Source organism: Emydura macquarii, unplaced genomic scaffold, assembly GCF_026122565.2.
Source record: "Emydura macquarii macquarii isolate MOO-44397 ecotype Brisbane River unplaced genomic scaffold, CSIRO-AGI_Emac_v2 contig_450, whole genome shotgun sequence".
NCBI classification, from domain to species: domain Eukaryota; kingdom Metazoa; phylum Chordata; order Testudines; family Chelidae; genus Emydura; species Emydura macquarii.
This window is the reverse complement of record NW_027130587.1, coordinates 10,859,764-10,877,233: the sequence shown is the minus strand read 5'-3', so window position 1 is coordinate 10,877,233 and position 17,470 is coordinate 10,859,764. Positions and strand designations below refer to the sequence as shown.

The 17,470-nt window shown below is 40.8% G+C and overlaps 1 protein-coding gene across 4 annotated transcripts in view; it reads right to left on the bottom strand.

Annotated features, from left to right (window-relative positions):
• PITPNM3 (PITPNM family member 3) overlaps positions 1 to 17,470 on the bottom strand; it is a 315,040-nt gene that overhangs the window by 251,540 nt on the left and 46,030 nt on the right. The window contains exon 1 of one of the 4 annotated variants that reach the window (XM_067537999.1): positions 4,578 to 4,987. The exons of the other annotated variants lie outside the window; for them this stretch is intronic. The gene's annotated coding sequence lies outside the window, so the exon portion shown is untranslated. Of the gene's footprint in view, positions 1 to 4,577; positions 4,988 to 17,470 lie in introns of those variants that run through there. 4 annotated transcript variants of the gene reach the window in all.

The window sequence follows — 17,470 nt, the reverse complement described above, 5'->3', positions numbered from 1 at the left end:
CAAGGGAAGTTTGGGGCAGGGGTGTGTGGTGTTCTGGTATTGTTGGGGTGCTCATTGGGGGGTTGTTTTGGTGGGTTTTTTGTGTCTCTCACTGACAGGAAGTAGGGGAAAGGCTATGACAGATACAGAGGCGGTGCCGGTAGTTACTCAAGCAGTGGACGAGACAATGAAGATGACTGGATGCGGAAGCTGCGGGATGTTCATGATCCTGGAGGGAGTACCTCAAAAGAGCTTCATTTATATGAAGTGCCATCTCATAGAGCTGATGGAAGAGAAGATTCGAAGGCTGGAGATGCAGGTGCAAACTCTGGTTGAGTTTAGAAGGGGGTTCAAGCAGATGATGGAGCAAAGGCATGAGGAGGCTGAAGGGAAAAACCCAGACCTGCAGATGGAAGCAGGACCAACAAACTCTGAGGGGAGAATGCTGGGTGAGGAAAGTGGCCAGTGGAAGCATGTGACTATGAGAACCCGGCAGAGGAAAAAACGAGAAATAGAGCTCAGAAATAGGTTTGCGGAGTTGGAAAATGAGGAAGGGGAACAGCAGATGGTTGCTGAAGGTGGGAGGGCAAGGAAGAAGAGAAGAGCAGCTAGTCCTATAAGAAAGAGTGGATGAGCCAATGGAGATACCACCAAATAAGAGCCCCAGGAGGATAGAGGAATGGTTGCAGAGGATTGCAAAGGAGAATAGTAGACGAGATGACTTGCAGACAGAAAGAACAGGGGATAGGCCAGAGAATCACACCGTTACCAGGAAAAGGCAGGTCTGCGTAATTGGGGACTCCCTGATGAGAAGAACAGATAGGCCTGTAGCCAGAGCTGATCCAGAGAACAGAAGGTGCTAAGATAAGGCTGCAGAGGATCCTAATGGGAGCGGGAAAGAATCCACTGATTGTCCTTCATGTGGGTACAAATGATATAGCTAGATTCTCACTGGAACGTATCAAAGGAGACTGCCAGGCTGGGGAAGACTTAAGGAAATCGAGGCTCAGGTGATCTTCAGTGAGATTCTGCCTGTCCCTAGCAGAGGACAACAAAGGCATGACAAGATTCTGATGATCAACAGATGGCTCAGGCAGTGGTGCTATAAGGAGGACTTTGGGATGTATGGTCACTGGGAGGCATTCATGGACAGAGGACTGTTCTCTTGGGATGGACTTCACCTGAACAGGGAAATGCACTCTCCATTATGCGTTTGTACAATGCTGAGCACAATGGGACGCTAATCTTAGTTGGGGCCTGTAGATGCTACTGTGATTAAAAACCCAACTGAGATTTGTAAAAAAGCAATTACACTATTGCATCTTATTCCCGCTCCTCATTCAGAGGAGATATACAAGTATATGTAAGTAAGTATGCGCGTGGTAGGAACACCCTATAACTCATTGAGTCTGTACGAATAACCAACAGGGTACCAAGTAACACCACACACTAAAATTGCACTTTTCATCTGGAGATAATGAAGTAGCTCCTTTAAAGTCTATGGCCAATGCCACATAAGACTTTAGCTTTGGAACAGCCCTGTGACAGATATTCTCTTCATTGTACAGAAGAGGCAAACCGAGACATAGAGAAGCAGCTCAATAGCTTCACAAGTCAGTAAGAGCCAAGATCAGACCATGCTAGTTTCCCAGCTGACAGTCCTATGCCTAGACCATACTGCCCCATCTCTCTCAGAGCCAACCAGGTTCTTTTCTGGAGTGGGGAATTATTCGGTTTATATTTTTAATAGCTATTCAAATGACAAGTGTTATGGAGCTGTTGGTATAGGGAGATTGTCCCTTAATAAATCATGCTGGAAGAGGTTCCCAAAATTCACCACCCCATGCTTGAAAAAAGCAACACAAGAGTTTTAAATATTTGAAAATCTATTTTCTTACTCTTAAGATGTGATTTTTTAAAATGCTGGATATTGTGCAGGAACTGTGAAATGTTCCAAAACATACTCACACATTTTTATTTATTCATATTTTTATATATTATATATTAAAATGAAATAAAATATAATAAAATGAATCGGAAGAAAGATTACCTTGAGCCAGCAGGGGGGGAAAAAACATTAGCATCAAGAAACTGAAAAACAGTTCCGAGGGAACAATGTTTTACTGTAATATTAGCAGCAGCAGCTTAGCCAGCCTGTCCTTAGGAAAATAAACGAGTTTGGCATACCAGTTTCATTCACACACTATGAGCCTGATTCTCATTCATATCAAGCTCCAGGAGTTTGACAGTGGGTGTAAAGTAGGTGTTAGCCATAAAGGCCCCTTTACAAAGTGATGCAAAAGGGTCAGATTCTTATTTACATCAAGACCCCATGGCATTCTTTTTAAAATGTATTTTATTTATACAGATGAGTTAATTCAAGCTTACACAGAGCTCTTCTTCAGAGGTTAGAAGGAAGAGCTTAGTAAAGGGGTGAGTGCAGAAATGCAGGTGAGAGGCAGTTACCAACTTTTCCGATATTTGGTGTTTTTCTTAAAGCCCCAGCAGCTGGAGTAAAGGGACAGCATGAGAAGCCCAGCTTTATTTATTTATTTATTTTTAAAGAAAGTTTCTGGCCTTCGTGTTTTCAGAGAAATGCTTGAAAAATGAAGCAAATGTGCCCTAGAGGCTCACAAACCAAAGGGCAAACAAAAAGAAGCCAGCAAAAAGAAATCATGATTTTTTTAAAGACATTTTCAGGACTTTGAGGGGCCTGACTCCTAATTTTTGAACATTTGGAGTGGGCAGTACTGTGTATGGTAATGGTCAAGTGTGTACCCATAGGCGGTGGAGTAGAGGGGAGGTGTGGTTAGGTGGCTTCTTTTCTCGGTTCTTTACTTTATAGTGCAACTGTATTGCGTGTGTTTACAACACAGAGCCCAACCCCTGACTGGGGCCTCTTGCCACTACTGCAGTAATAATAAGTGTAACAAAACGTTTTCTGCACGAGATGATTGTACCACTTAAACCTCTCAGTTGTGTGGCTAGGCTAGTGGTTCACGCACACACAATTGGCACTGGTACTATTTAGAAGTGCCTTCATTCAAATTTCTCTCTACAAATTAAAGTTAACTATGTAAATATTTATTCCTGATTAACGTTAATAACTGAATGACTCAAACAGTGCATTACCCTAGCATTGGCGAAAACAGGAGTCCGAATGTTCTGAGATGCAAGGACTAAAACAAGCAGTTTGGACATCGAAAGTTACTCATCTGAGGCCAAATTCAGCAAAGCAGTTAAGCATATGCTTGAAGTTAAGCTCATGCTTAAGTGCTGTCCTGAATAAGGAAGCATTCTTGAATTGAAGCGTAGGTACATAAAACACAAAGTCCAGCATCCGACAATCAGCTCCCTGTTAAAGAGGTCAAGATTTAATCCTTAACACGATAAAATAGTCACGTTATCATTTGAATTACCACATCTATCCAGAAAAATAAATGAAAATATTCAACCAACCATATTTAGTCTTATCATAGATAAAGGGTTTGTTTTATTTTTTAGTTCCCTTCCCAACTTATGAAGAGCCTTAGAGCAACAACAAGTGTAAAAAAAGTAAAGTCTGTTTGTTTTGGATCATGTATCCAAATTGTTAAATACATCATGCCTACATCTAACTGAATACTGCTGGCAGCAGTTTGAAATGGAACAATTGTACTTCTCACTTATGTTGATTGCAAAGAATGTCACCACACAAGGAGAAGTTCAAGTGAAAAAGGACTCTTTACACTCCGCTCCTGGTAACATGCCCCCTGAGGAGTGTTGCACATATCTTTAGAAGATGATGAACATTGTTAGAGTGTCCTCAATCTGCATCAGCTAGGAAAGGGGAAAAAATTCTCTCCTTTTACTACAGGTAAAATGCAACAGAATAGAGACTTACTAAAACACAGTGAATTCACTTTCCCATTTTCTTTTTATAAAGCAGCATACTTACAAAATATACAAGTTAAAAAGAAACCTACAACATTTGCCAACAGTTACCACACAGTGGGGTGTGAAATCAGTGGGGGTTGATTTTTTGCTTTATTTAAAACAGGCCTGATTCTCATTTCCACCTCTCCGGCAGTATAACACAATTTAAGGCTGTTTTACATTTCCATCCACTTTTAGCCCCCTCTGTACAATTCCAGGGTAATATGAAGGTGTGTTTGGATATATGAGAACATCTATTGTAGCAGACAACAATGGCTTCCAGCGCACAGAGACACACAAGTCATAGTCAAGTTGATCAAATATTTCCATTGAAACAGCTTTTCAACTGAAAATTGTAGTTTTGGCTACGGTTTTTTGTGAGCAGAGTCCGCTTCCCAACAAAAATGGACTTTTTATAGTTCCCTCCCACTATCATCACAATCTCCTCAGTTTTGTGAATGATGCCTAAGTCCTCTTGTGAATCTAGCCCTTTTCCTAAAATGTCCCTTCTTTTGCTTTTTTTTAAAAAAGCAAACAGTTAAAAGTCCGTGAAATTGAAACTAAACACCAAAAATTCAGAAAAATGTTGGTTTGGGGTTGACCCAAAATGATTCTCTCACACACACCATTTTGCAGAACTGCCAACTGGACCAGAAAAAAAGCATGGCATTGCATAAACTCACGGTCTTAGCTTAAAATTGTTCCATAGCTATAAATAGCACACAGCATATCCAAAGTCCGCATAACATCTGCCTGCATTGATAAGCTTCTCCTTCCCTTGGATTTCTGTGCAGGCTCCTCTGTTCTTTTTGGCAGTGATGAGGTGAGCTTGTGTTTCATCCAATATTATTACCCCCGGGTTTTTTGGGGACTTCACAGTGGTGGTTTTTTAACTCTGATGCTCCAAAAGCTGAACTGAAGGAGATTTTAAAATGGTGACATAAAATAGCCTCTGTTAAATCATGCGAACCTCACAGTAAATTAATCCAGCCTGAAAGAATATATGCCTGTATCTATGGCTATGTGCTACAGTGATATATGTGCAGCATGTGCTGATTTTCTCCTAGTCTGTAACAGCCCAATATAGACACCAATGAGAGTTGCACCTGTGTATCTGTAAGGCAAAGTTGGACCCCGATCCCCTGGTTCAACCAAGCACATAAGCACATGGTTGAGTCCACGCCTATTCAGCAAAGCTCTTACGTAGATGTTTGTGTGTTTCCTTAATTAGAGGCAATAGTGGAGATCCTGTCTTAGAGGCTGGATTCATTGTGCAGGAGTCCTGTTCTTTGCTACAGCTGAACAAGGGTCCTCATTGTCCATTGGCAGTACCTCTACAGGAGTCCACAGGAAGCCTGAACGGTCCAGAGCTCACCTTAGCTGGAAGTTGCTCTCTCCAGATCTTCCTGCTGAAGTAACACTAGTGACTGCATTGCAAATTGCCTTGCCTTTCTAATGTGGGTTAGCTGGGGTTGATCCAAAGCCCACTGAAGTCAGTGAACTTTGACTTTCAACTTGACAGTTTATTGACTTCAGTGAGATTTGAACCCGCCCATGAAGAGAAAAATAAAAGAATTTGTGTCTTTATTAGGACATAAACCATAGGCCTAATTGGTGGACAAAATAACGAGGGGCTAGGCTATTCTGCACACGACTCCTCTGTGGGTTTTTAAATAAAGAGACTTCAGAGAGAAAAACTGGCTACTGGAGTAAGCTTCACCGTCATGGCACTCTCCTGGGACCTGAGCCACCTTCATCCTGATCCAGAGAGATGTCCTGCCCAGACTGGGCCAAAGTGAGAGGAAACCAGAGGACACCACCATCACCACCTGGGATGTAGAACTTTCTCTTCCCCCCACTACCCACAGTGAGTCCTTTTCCCTTCCCCGCCTTATTTCTTTCCTTTCCTACCTTTCTCGTTCTCGCTCTGTCCAATTAGAGTCTGGTTTAGCCAGCCAGGACTGCATGTTTTGGAACACGGCTGTAAGCTTGTAACCAGAAAGAAGTGAAAAGCAACGCCCTACGCAGCCCTACATTGGCATGAGTTTGCCAGGTCTCAGAGTAGCTGAGAGTTCCCTGCCTCTGTTTTTCCAGTAACAAAGTTGCAAGTGAGAGTCAACATCCGAGACAGAAGCTGCATTTTCTATCTTTGCTCTTCTCCTCTCCTCTTGTGTGGGTGCTAGTCTTGTCTTCTAGGAAACAGGATCAGACTTTAACGACACCTCCAGCCCATCTCTACTAACGTCTTCGCTTCCCCCCCCCCTCCCCCCCAAGGACAGTTATTACCATCCAAGAGACTGTCAAACAGAGTTCGCCCCCCACACACACCTTTTAAAAACTCCCTCCAGCTAAAGGGAGAGGGAATGAGGAATATTGTTAAAATGAAAGCTTTATTTGATACTTAATATTTCAAACGTTTTAGATGTTTTTCCTTCTTTTCTGAATCTTTAATAAAAACTTTAAAGGGATTTATAATGGTGTTTCTGCCATGGTTCTAAGCAGGCTGAGGTCTCTGAATACCTCACACTGGAACTTCTTTAATACTATTTAATGTTGGACAGTGAAGTGGGTTATGTTAAGATCTTTGGCCTATATATTCCATCTAAATTCCATCTCTGCATCTTCAGGTGACTAAAATCTGGCCCTCATTGACTTACGCTCCTCAATTGCTGAAGTCAAACAGATGCTTTTGAATGCGTGACAGTGTCTACATTATATATTTTATTTATGAAAAATGTAAAACTTCCATGAAGCTTATTCAAACAACAATCCATTATTTCAAAATTAAAATCTGAGAACGTACACCAGAAGTGAGTGAATTCATTAAACAGCCTTAGGTCTCTGAAAGAGAAGGGAATGCATCTCAAATAAGGAAAAGAATCGCAGAACATTATATGAAGCAACAGCTTGCAAGAGGATTCAGCACTACAGTAATTGGAGAAGCAGTGTGTTCCCATGGATAGGAAGCCAGGAGACAGGATTCCTTCCCTATCTCTTCCGCTGACTCTCTGTGGCCTGAGGAAGTCACATCCCCTTTTGGTGCCTCAATTTTCCACTTCTAGGAAGTTATCCCAAGCCTCCTTTTTAAATGCACTTTGAGATCTGCTGTGAACAGCTCTGTGTACGTTATCTGTATCATCCGATTTCATCTTGTGAAAAGCCACATAAATAATCCAAATCTCTTAAACACATCGGGGTAAGCATTTAGGGATGAGGAAGAGAATTAAGGTGTCGGCCAAAGTCTTGGGCAAAGTGAAATATCGTAACTCATTAATTTTTAAGTTACTGGAGAGGAAAGGAAAAAAAAAAGTCACGAAATGTCCCCAAGAGAATCCCATGAAGAGGAGAGAGTCACTGGGCTGATCCAGATCAAAGTCTTTGAGCCCATTCACCCCTCTGCATGAGGACGGTATGGGGCTTGCATCCATTCACCCAGGCGAGAATATATTCAAGTATTTGATGGACCCAGAACTGGTCCCGGTCATGAACCTTCCATAGGCCTAGCCACATCTACAGATTCAGTATTATGGGGAATTAATGCTGACCTACAGTTGCCATAGAAACAGCTCTATAACAGCTCCCAAACTGCAGCACACACCAGTAACTAAAGCCACAAATGAACGCTAATATATATTCAGGTTTTATTTTCACCAATGAGTTCTGTAAGGATAGAAAGGCAAAGGCAAACCCATCTTCTAGCTTTGTGGAAAAACCGCAATTGACTTGGTGCACACCCTCGGAAGCCCAGGGCCAGAGTTTTAAAGCTATGTAGGTGCCTAAAGATGGAGACAGGTGCTTTTGAAAATCCCTTTTAGGCACTGAACTCCCATTGAGGGATTTTGAAAATCCTACCAGGCACCTACCTGCATCTTTAGGCATCTAAATGCTTTTGTCAATTTGGCCCATGGAGATTTGGGTTTTCTAACTGCACAATTAAAAAAAAAATCTGTTTTCTATTTCTGGTATTGCTTGAAAGAGCAGAAAAAATGTGACTGTCATCTTCCTAAAGGATACTCCTCCTGAGACTGAAGTGACACATGAGAACATACATTCTGCACGTGGGTACCACACAGATGCAGCAGTACCACAGCTTGCTGAGTATTCATCTCAAGTAGATGGTTTTCATTCCTGAAATTCTAAGAAATTTCACCAACCCTAAAACACAGTCCTAGCACTCGTAGCAGAGAGGACACAGACATTGGTCAATACTTCTTTCTGTTTTACTATGCTTCATAAAAAGCACGCAAAATGCTCTCTCTCTCTCTCTCTCTCTCAACACCTGCCTTGTTTTGGTGTCTTATCCTTGTGAGTGTTAAGATTTGCCGAGAACAGGAGCTTGCCTTCAAAATCAAATTGGAAATACTATCTATTCTGCAGGAGTCCCAAAACAGGAATTGAACTCAACCACGTATTCTCCTTTTTGACTCCATACTGCAATAAAGTTTAATTATTCTAGGCACAACACCCATTTTGAGTTTCCTCTCAGTAAAAAAGTAATTAGATCTTTAGAAAATGAGAGCAACACACTAGTCTCTCCCCATTTATGTTCACATTAATAATTCTCTCCTGTAGAAAGAGCTTTGTCATAAGAATCGTGACATGCCTGCTTATTATAACATACCGTATTTATTGGTCTTCAGGATGATGCTTTGCATTTTTCAAGTTGCCTAAATGTTTTTGATGAATTTAAGTTTAGTTTTTAAGAAATAACATTCTGTCCACAGCAGTGGCACTGGAGATGAATACGCTTTGAGAGTTAAAGTCAGCCAACCATCTCTGGCCTTGCTTAGACTAGGATAACGTGTGCTGTTGGCATGTGTTTGTCGCATTGGACCACGTTAGCTAACACATGCCAAGAGCACACCTTTTATCCTAGTCCAGACAGGGCCCAAAAGTTCAGATGATGATGTGTATTAAAATAAACAGGGTCCAATTGCAATCAGGGTCCCATTTTGCTAGGTGCTGTACACACGTTGAGAGCTTGTCTACATGCAGAGCTGTACCAATATAACTTAAGGTGTTATTTTTAAACCGATTTAGTTAGACCAGTGCAAAATGCTGTGTGGAAGTCCTTATTTTGGTTTAAATCAGGCTCATTTCAATGTAGCTTAAGTCAGTTAGGAACAGGTTTGAGCTAAACTGAAATAAGCCATTCTTAAAGTAGAAGCAAAAGTGTTTGCACTGATTTTATTAAAGCCAGTATAATTAAACTGGTCCAAGTTTGTGTGTAGACAAGGCTGTAAGTAACAAGGAGCCAGTGTCTGGTTATATATGCACATCCCAAGCTGGCACCTTCCAACATAGAAAGCACAATCACAGGCTATTCCTTTGACTGGGGAAAAATAGGTCCTTCTAGACCTTAAAAACATAAAAACAGCCATAGTGATCCATCTAGCCCAGTTTCTCATCTCTGAAAGTGGCCAGTACCAGATGCTTCTGGCAGTTGGAGATCTAGAGACACCTGGAGCATGGGGCAGAGCCCCTGACCATCTCAGCCAATAGCTATTCATGGACCTATCCTCTATAAGCTTATCTAATTCTTTTTTTAAACCCATTTTTGCTTTTGCCTTCAGAGCATCCCCTGGCAACGAGTTCTACAGGTTGACTGTGCATTGTATGAAGACGTACTTCTTTATGTTTGTTCCAGGACAAGCTGCTCCAAGAAGCAGTCATTTATGGTGTCTAGAAATTTTATTTCTACTTCCCTTCCTGGAGGTGACATATATCCAGCCAATATGAGGATAGTTGAAATCCCCCATTACTACGGTGTTTTCTGCCTTTGAAGCCTCTCTAATTTCCCTGAGCATTTCACAATTACTGTCACCACCTTGGTCAGGGGGTCACAGCAGCATATACCTACTGCTGTGCTCTTATTGTTCAGGCATGGAATATCTATTTATAGAGATTCTATGGTACAGATTGATTTAAAGATTTTTATTACGTTTGATTATCCTCTATTTCACATATAGTTCCACTTCCCCACCAGTGCTGACCACTCTATCATTCCTATATATTTTGTATCCACATATTATCATTTCCCACTGATTATCCTTATTCCACCAAGTTTCCATGATACCTATTATATGAATAACCTCATTTAATGGCCTGGCACTCTAGTTCACTCATTTAGATTTCTAACACTTGTTTTCGATAGTTTCCACATTCCACCAATTACAGCATGTGTTAGTCAGGATGCAGTCACTCTTTAACGCAAACTTTGAAAGCCACCAGAATTTTAGTTACATCTTTGTGTCTTTAACACTCCTATTTACGAAAACGTGTACTGCCTCATTGATTGATAGCATTGACTTGCCATTGGATTTCTTCATTTATTCAGCCAAATAGCATTTTACACAGTTATGAATGAATTAGTTAAAATGCAAACACAATGTGGCCAATTCTCATGATTTTTTTATTTATTATTTTTTTTCTGAGAGTCTCACTTTTTTTTTTTTTTAAATGTTTTCTTAGGGTCTCAGCTTCTACAACAATAATATTGCAAGGCAATCTCCTTTTTTTTTTTTTTTTTTTTTTATAAAAGAAATAGTAAGTTGCAGAGAAATGCTTGAAAACATGAAGCAAGTGCAACCTAAAGGCTCAGAAACCAGCAGGAAAAATCAAAAGAACCCAGTGTGTTATTTTAAGAAACAAAAACAAACAAAAAAAACCAAAAACAAACTACATTTTTAAAAATCAATCAATCAATCTCATGGGGGTTTTTTGGGTGGGTGAGAGGAAACCAGACTCATGTTTTTTGAATATTTGAGGATGGTAATACTGTACCCTAGATATCTGGATTATGTAAAAATCTATAATAAAAAAAAATCCAGACACAAACTAGGCCATATTAAAATTCCGGGATAGGATAGGATGAGGAAACAGAGCATATCTAGAAAAAGGGAAATCATCACAGTGAAGAAAGATGATGAGCGTCACTTTCTAGAACTTTCTAGAACTCATTACACAGCCAGAAGCCCTAATTCAAAGCTTTGCTGGGCCCCGTGCTATTAGAACAAATATACAGTACTAACCTCATAACAGGAAGCAACAATAAGAAAGGGCAGTGAAGCTTTATTGAATGGTTACGTAATATGCCGTTTACATAAAAGAAAATACAGACACACTAACTGTGTGTAATTGTGCTATATATTTTATGCCTGAAGATGATTAAGTAGGGAGACTGGATGGCACAGGGGAATTAGGAATGAGTTTCAGACTCTCTCATGCCAGCCTATGTCAGCAGCTGCAGAAAGTAAATTACCATCTACCCAAAAGAATCAGTTCATGTTTGTAAAGCACTAATCAAAACCTAGGTATTCTCGCCACTAGCCATTCGCAAGCATGGGTGAAGGGAATGGGTAGGCTCAGTTTAGCTGTTAGATGAACCCGTTTCTACATTATCATTGCCATCCACCCAGTCAAGCTTCTGGGGACCAATTCCCCCACCTCTTGTGCTGCATTGATAGCAACCAAGGCGTGCACACACAAAATTAAAGTTCTGATGATTTCTTATCCACTCATGATTCTCTGTGAACTGGTGAGACTTCCACCTTAAGAAACTTACATGTGAGGAGGCACCATTTGTTTGACCATGCAACTGAAAGAACCTTTGTTCTCTCAACTACAAAAGGAACCAACCTAGGGAATTGTTGGAGAAACAAAGACAAAATGGACCAGTGTCTGGAGGGTGTGAGATATTTCATGAGATTGCACAAATGAAAGCAAAAAAGGACTAAGTTATTACAACCAGTCTTGAAAGCAACCAAGGCACAGACAAGGTGGTTCACAGATAGTCAAGTTGACTAATGAGATTGTCATGGCACGCATCTGGCTTTGTCACGCACTTAGCATCATGTGAAATCAGCACGATGGACTCTGCAGCCTGAAGCAAATGTTTACCCTGAAAAGACTGGAGACATTTTAGGAAAGCAAAAATGTTCAAAAGAGGTTGTTCTTTGGGGAAAGGACAGTGATGTTTTGCATGGGAAGTTATTAAAGATGCGTTGGGTCCATCTTTCTAATTCGTGTGCTGTTCAACACTAGCTGCCAATAAAAATCCCTGAAGATCACACATTTTATATTCACTGCTTTGCCTTGCCGTCTCGAGAGAAGTTTACACATCTGCATATAAAGGCACACAGGAAAGTTGCTTTATACAGAGCTTTCACACTCTTTGCTACCAAATTTTGAAGACCCAATTCAGCAAAGCACTTAAACATCTGAAAAGGAACGGATCCAAGTTACCAGCTATAGTACCAATTAAAAAAACAGCATTATACAACACCATTGAAAATTCCCACCCTTTAACCCACAGCTGCAACAAGTCTAAGGATTTGCAAGCCAGAGCATATCATTTGCCACCTGGACGAATATTCTCTTTTGTATCCAAAAGCACTAATGAGATGTTCAGTGGTTCAAAGCTTCCATTTAGCTTCATTTAATCCACTGTAAATATTAATAAAGATTAAAATGTATGGGCTGTGCTGGAAGAACAAGGAAGACTGATCATTTTGTATTTACTCTGTGTTGGATACAATAACATTTATGAGTATGGCACAAAAGGAATCTAGACAGTATTACACGGAGGCCTGGTCTACAATTGAAAGTTGCACTGCTTTAACTATTCCTGGTAGAATTAAAGCGGTACAGCATCCCAAGAGTGGACATTATTATACGCATATAAGAGTGCTTATACCAGAATTGCTTATTCCCATGCAGAAAAGGAAATAAACTACACCGATGTAGGATACAGTTATACCAGTGTAAGGGGACCCAAACTAGGGCCTGTAGAGGTATAACTATTTCAGTCTTTAAAAAAATAAATAAATCACATCCTTAACTGACAGTTATACTGGCACCATTTTCTAGGGGAAAAAACCTTGAAGGAATGTTGGTTCAGTGCTTCTTTAATTATACTACGCTTTTCCCATCTTTTGGACTCCATTCAGTGCTATTTACACTTAGGCTAAACATCCCCCTCAAGTACAGTTTAAAACAAATGGGACTTTTGTCTGAGCAAGAAATTTGCCTATTAGGAACTGATCCAAAGTCCAGCGAAGTCAATGGGAGTCTTTCCAGTGACTTTAGTGGGCTTTGGATCAGACTGTGAGTAGCCACAGCAAGAGGTGTGTGTTTCAGTCTCCAAATGTGCTCTGAGAAACGGTAAGGCATCAGGGTCAGGTAAAAACAAAGGACCCATTTCCTTGGGAAGCAATGCCATTAGAAGGGCTGGAAAGGAGTAAGAGCGCTGGCAGAAAATGAACAAATTGGCACATTCAGCAGCACTGGAATTCTGATGCAGGAACTGGGTGTGAAAAGCTGTCATTAAACCCCTTGCAGAAATTCCTACTGGATGAAGTTGGATTTCTTTTCCATAAGAACTGCCAGAAAAGCCCTTGGGAGCATCACTTATGTTATATTCCATTAGGAATGCTACTGGTTTTAGAAACATCTTAAACACAGTCGTTATCCACAGAACAAAATCGGTGTAAACTAGTTGCAGCAGTTCATAAATGTCAGCCTTTATTTGCTGGCTGAGTTTCGTAGTATCCCCTCAGTGCATTTGTTCGTTTCATTCCATGTCAATGGATTATCCACCCTAACAGAGTTCTATTAGAACTCCTTGATTGGGTTAGTCATTGGAGCTGTCTGGATTCACCAATTCAATTTAGAGTGTCGATTGGCTCATGTTTTGTTTTATTCCTTTTAGGTCATTTCAAAGACGGGGTTTGCTGTGTTTTGGGAAAATCCGAAGGAAATCACATTTGCTCTTATTCATAAATCAGTGAGCTCTCCTTTAAATTATCCGATTTACTGACTAGTTGTTAACAGCCAGATTATAGCAACAAATGTGCAACAAAATTCACAAGTCTGACACTAACGTTTCCCTTCATTTATTCAAAACGGATGGCCAATATGGATATTTTCAGAATGTGACCTGTAGGTGCCAATATCTTTATGGTTTGATCTCACATCATATAGTTGTGTGACACTAACAACAGTTAGTTATGAGTATGTGTCAGCATTTCATAGAGCAAGACTGTTGCTGACACATTATTGACTCTCAGAACTGGATATATGTGGTCTTCTCTTAAGAGGTTCAGAGCATAACTCCCTCTGAAGTGTGTGAATGGTTGGCACATGTCAGAACCAGGCCCAAAACCATGAAGTTAATGTGAGTTTAACACTGTTAATGTGCGTTTTGCCATTGACTTAAATGGAGCTAGGATTTCACCTGTGGGATGTTTTGTTGTTGTTGTTTGTTTTGTTTTGTTTTGGGAGGGGGGGATCTGCTTTTCATTTCTTCCTGCCTAAGAGCTTTAGCTGTGCAGTTACAGATGGCTCAGTGCAGAACAGCAGACAAATTCCAGTTTGATCTGAACGTTGCTGGATTTGCATTCTGCTTAGGAGAAAAGGGAGAGAATGGGCAGTGAAAAACAGACAGAGCACAGAAAAAAGGAGGCAAAAACAGGGAAAGAAATATTGCAATGAACTAACCAACAAAGTACTGCACAGAGGGCACCCATTTGAACCCGTTTAGCATGTCCATACAGTGGCTGGCACAACGGTGCCTCAGTGTTGAATTGGTGCTCCTGCTATACAAATAAAGAGGGAGTCTATCAGTGGGTTACCTCCGGATACATTCCCATAGGCTTGAGTTAGATTTTTTTTTAAATTGAGTCGCTTTTTAAATAAAATTGGGGATTTAAATTATATGTTAAACAGATTTAGGACCTCAACCTTTCACAAATGCTAGGCCACTAGTTAATTATTCAGGCTGGACATAGATGAACTATGGTGGTTTTCTTGTATGCATGGGGGGTTATTTTGTGTTACTGTTTTCATGGCTTCATAGCTCAAATTAAAGCTTTCTGCTCAGTGATTTATTAGCAAAAGTTCAAGCAGACCAAGTGAAGCAACACATTAGGTCTTAAACTTGCAGGCTTAAGTAAATAATGTGTCACAATGTATTAAGCGAGTAATATTGCAAACCACAGGGGGAAAATTTCCTGGCTGGAAAGTCCTTCAAGATTTTAAAGGACAGAGTTCAAAAGAAAAATCCCCTTACTTAGATTCTGGCACCTCCAACAAGCAAATCATTGCCTTTTAAACTTCCCCTGCATGCAAGAGGAAGAAAATCTAGAGCACTGGACTGCCTATTACAAAAGGACTGGCGGTCATTCTGCTGCAGCCTGCGTGCCAATTCTATGTGCCATAGAAGTTAACACAGTAGATTTTCTTGATACAGAATCTGCATGGGGCAGCTGATCCATCACCACAGGCTGTTCAGTCCCAGTTCCAACAGAGGGCTCCAAAACAGCAGCATCAAGACTACTCCACTGCTTGATCGACATAGCAAAAGCACTTCCCAGTCAGGCTGGCCGGAAGACAAGAATTCTGTTGTACCAAAAGATTTCAAGGTTTCGGCATTTGGTTCTGTTCCACATCAGGATGAAACCAAGACCTTCCAACAATTTTCATGAAAAAACAGAGCCATTTGGAGCAGGGCCTTGAATCTGGGTCTCCCACATGCCAGGTGAGTGCCCTAACCACCAGGTTACTGGCCATTCTGGGTGTGCCTCTCTGTCTCCCTCCCTCCTTCCCATCCTGAACCAGAGAAAGCTTTCCCAACAAGAATGTAGTCAAAAACTGAAAAGTTTCCACAAAGCATCTACTTTTAAGTGTACCTGCAGACAGCCAGTACATCTGCTGCAAAGACAACTTACAAGGCCCCATCTAAACTTTTGACGTAAAGCCATCACTGCCCTTCCTCTTAGCATAAAGAGGGAGCTGCATTCACCCATACTCACTCTTATATTTAACTCTTGCACTTCTGCAGAGGGCGACACACATACTAATCTAGAGGGATGGACACCTAGTGGTTGAGGGATAGGCAAGCAAAGTATAGAGTAGCTGGGGGGTCAAGCACCAATGTGAAAGAAAGGCAGGTAGGAAATGGGTTGTGGGGGAGAAATCATGGAATCCCACCATTGCATATACTCAGGCAGAATTTAATGCTGTAATGTCTCCAATTTAAAAACCAGCAAATAAAAAAAAAAACCAACCCAACATCACTTAATATCAAGTCACTAGCATGGTTCATCCATTCACATGGTTTTCCTATACAACACTTCTCACAGCCACCATTTGCCATCTGATACCACCTGTCACTGACACACAACTAACCAAAGCCAGGCAGAACTATCAACACTGTAAATTTATGCAAGCCCACAACAACCCTTTCTTAGTCTTCACAGCACATGAATGTATAGCAAGTAAACATGGTCAGGATAAAGCTGTGCACTGAAGCTATGTGGGTGGAGGAAGGGATGTAGCAGAGGCTGAGACCAGCGAGTGGCATGAAGATGGGGTTTTGGATGACTTAACTACTTGCTTCTTATTTGGACTGTAAGCTCTTTGGGACAGGGACTGCCTTTGTGTCCTGTGTTTGTACAGCACCTAGCACAATGCAGTCTTGGCCAATAACTGGGGTTCCTAGAACAACCATAGTACAAATTAAACTACATGCTGTGTGTGTTAGCGGTCTATGCCATCTAGCAGCCTTCAGTAAAATGCTGATGAAGGTTATCTGTGTGGGAATATAAGTAAAAGGAAGGCACTGGCATCAACATCTCAGTTTAATTTTCACTGCCAAGTCAGAGAAAGGGCAGTAAATCATGCGAAGGTTCTTACAAACCCTTCCCAAAGCAACTGAAAATATTTGTCCGACAGCCAAAGAGAGAAAAATATTTTGATTATTGAAGTAATGTTGTTACTGTACTTGCAATCAGTGCTATTCAATACACTCTTATGTGTCTTAACTGCACAGGAATGATATCACAGAATCTGTCAGCACAACTGATCTATGAATAGTGGTACTCAACCACTGGGTCATTCCAGAGACTATTCATCGCTATTCTGGATTTTGCAAACTATAAAGAGTTAAACATATGATGTGATTCCCTTCCCCTCCCTCCCACCCCTCATCTTCCCCATTTCCCCTCCCCCCCAAAAAAACCTCAATATTTTCAGGTACTATGACAAGCCTAAATTGGATTAGATAATACACTAGTGCTGAATAATTTAAAGTAACTCCGTTGGAGGAAAACATTGAACAGTCTAAAATGAAATGAGAGCACAGAAGAGTCAATTATCTCCACTCCATTATTAAAAACAGACACTTTGGAAAACTAATTTGTCATTTAAAAAAAAAAAAATACCACCCTGACATTGCTCGCCATAGTGAATTACAAAGGAAACACCTCACTCAAAGGCAAACGCACATGGTCTCTCAAAAGAGAAAGGCTGATAACACTTGCATATGATTGAAACGGGCCTCAGACACATAACCAGATACCCAGGTCAGAACCAAAATCCCAGAGCCAAACCAACCTGAGCTTTTGCAAAGTTTGGATCCAAACTCTGTCACACAGGGTCATATCATATACATGACTGAGATTTTTCAAAGGGGCATAAAAGATTCGGATGTCTAAGCACCTCTTAAAATTCCAACCAGACACAGAATTTTAAGTTGACTTCATTGGGAATATTATACTAGTGACAATGACAGGCCCTG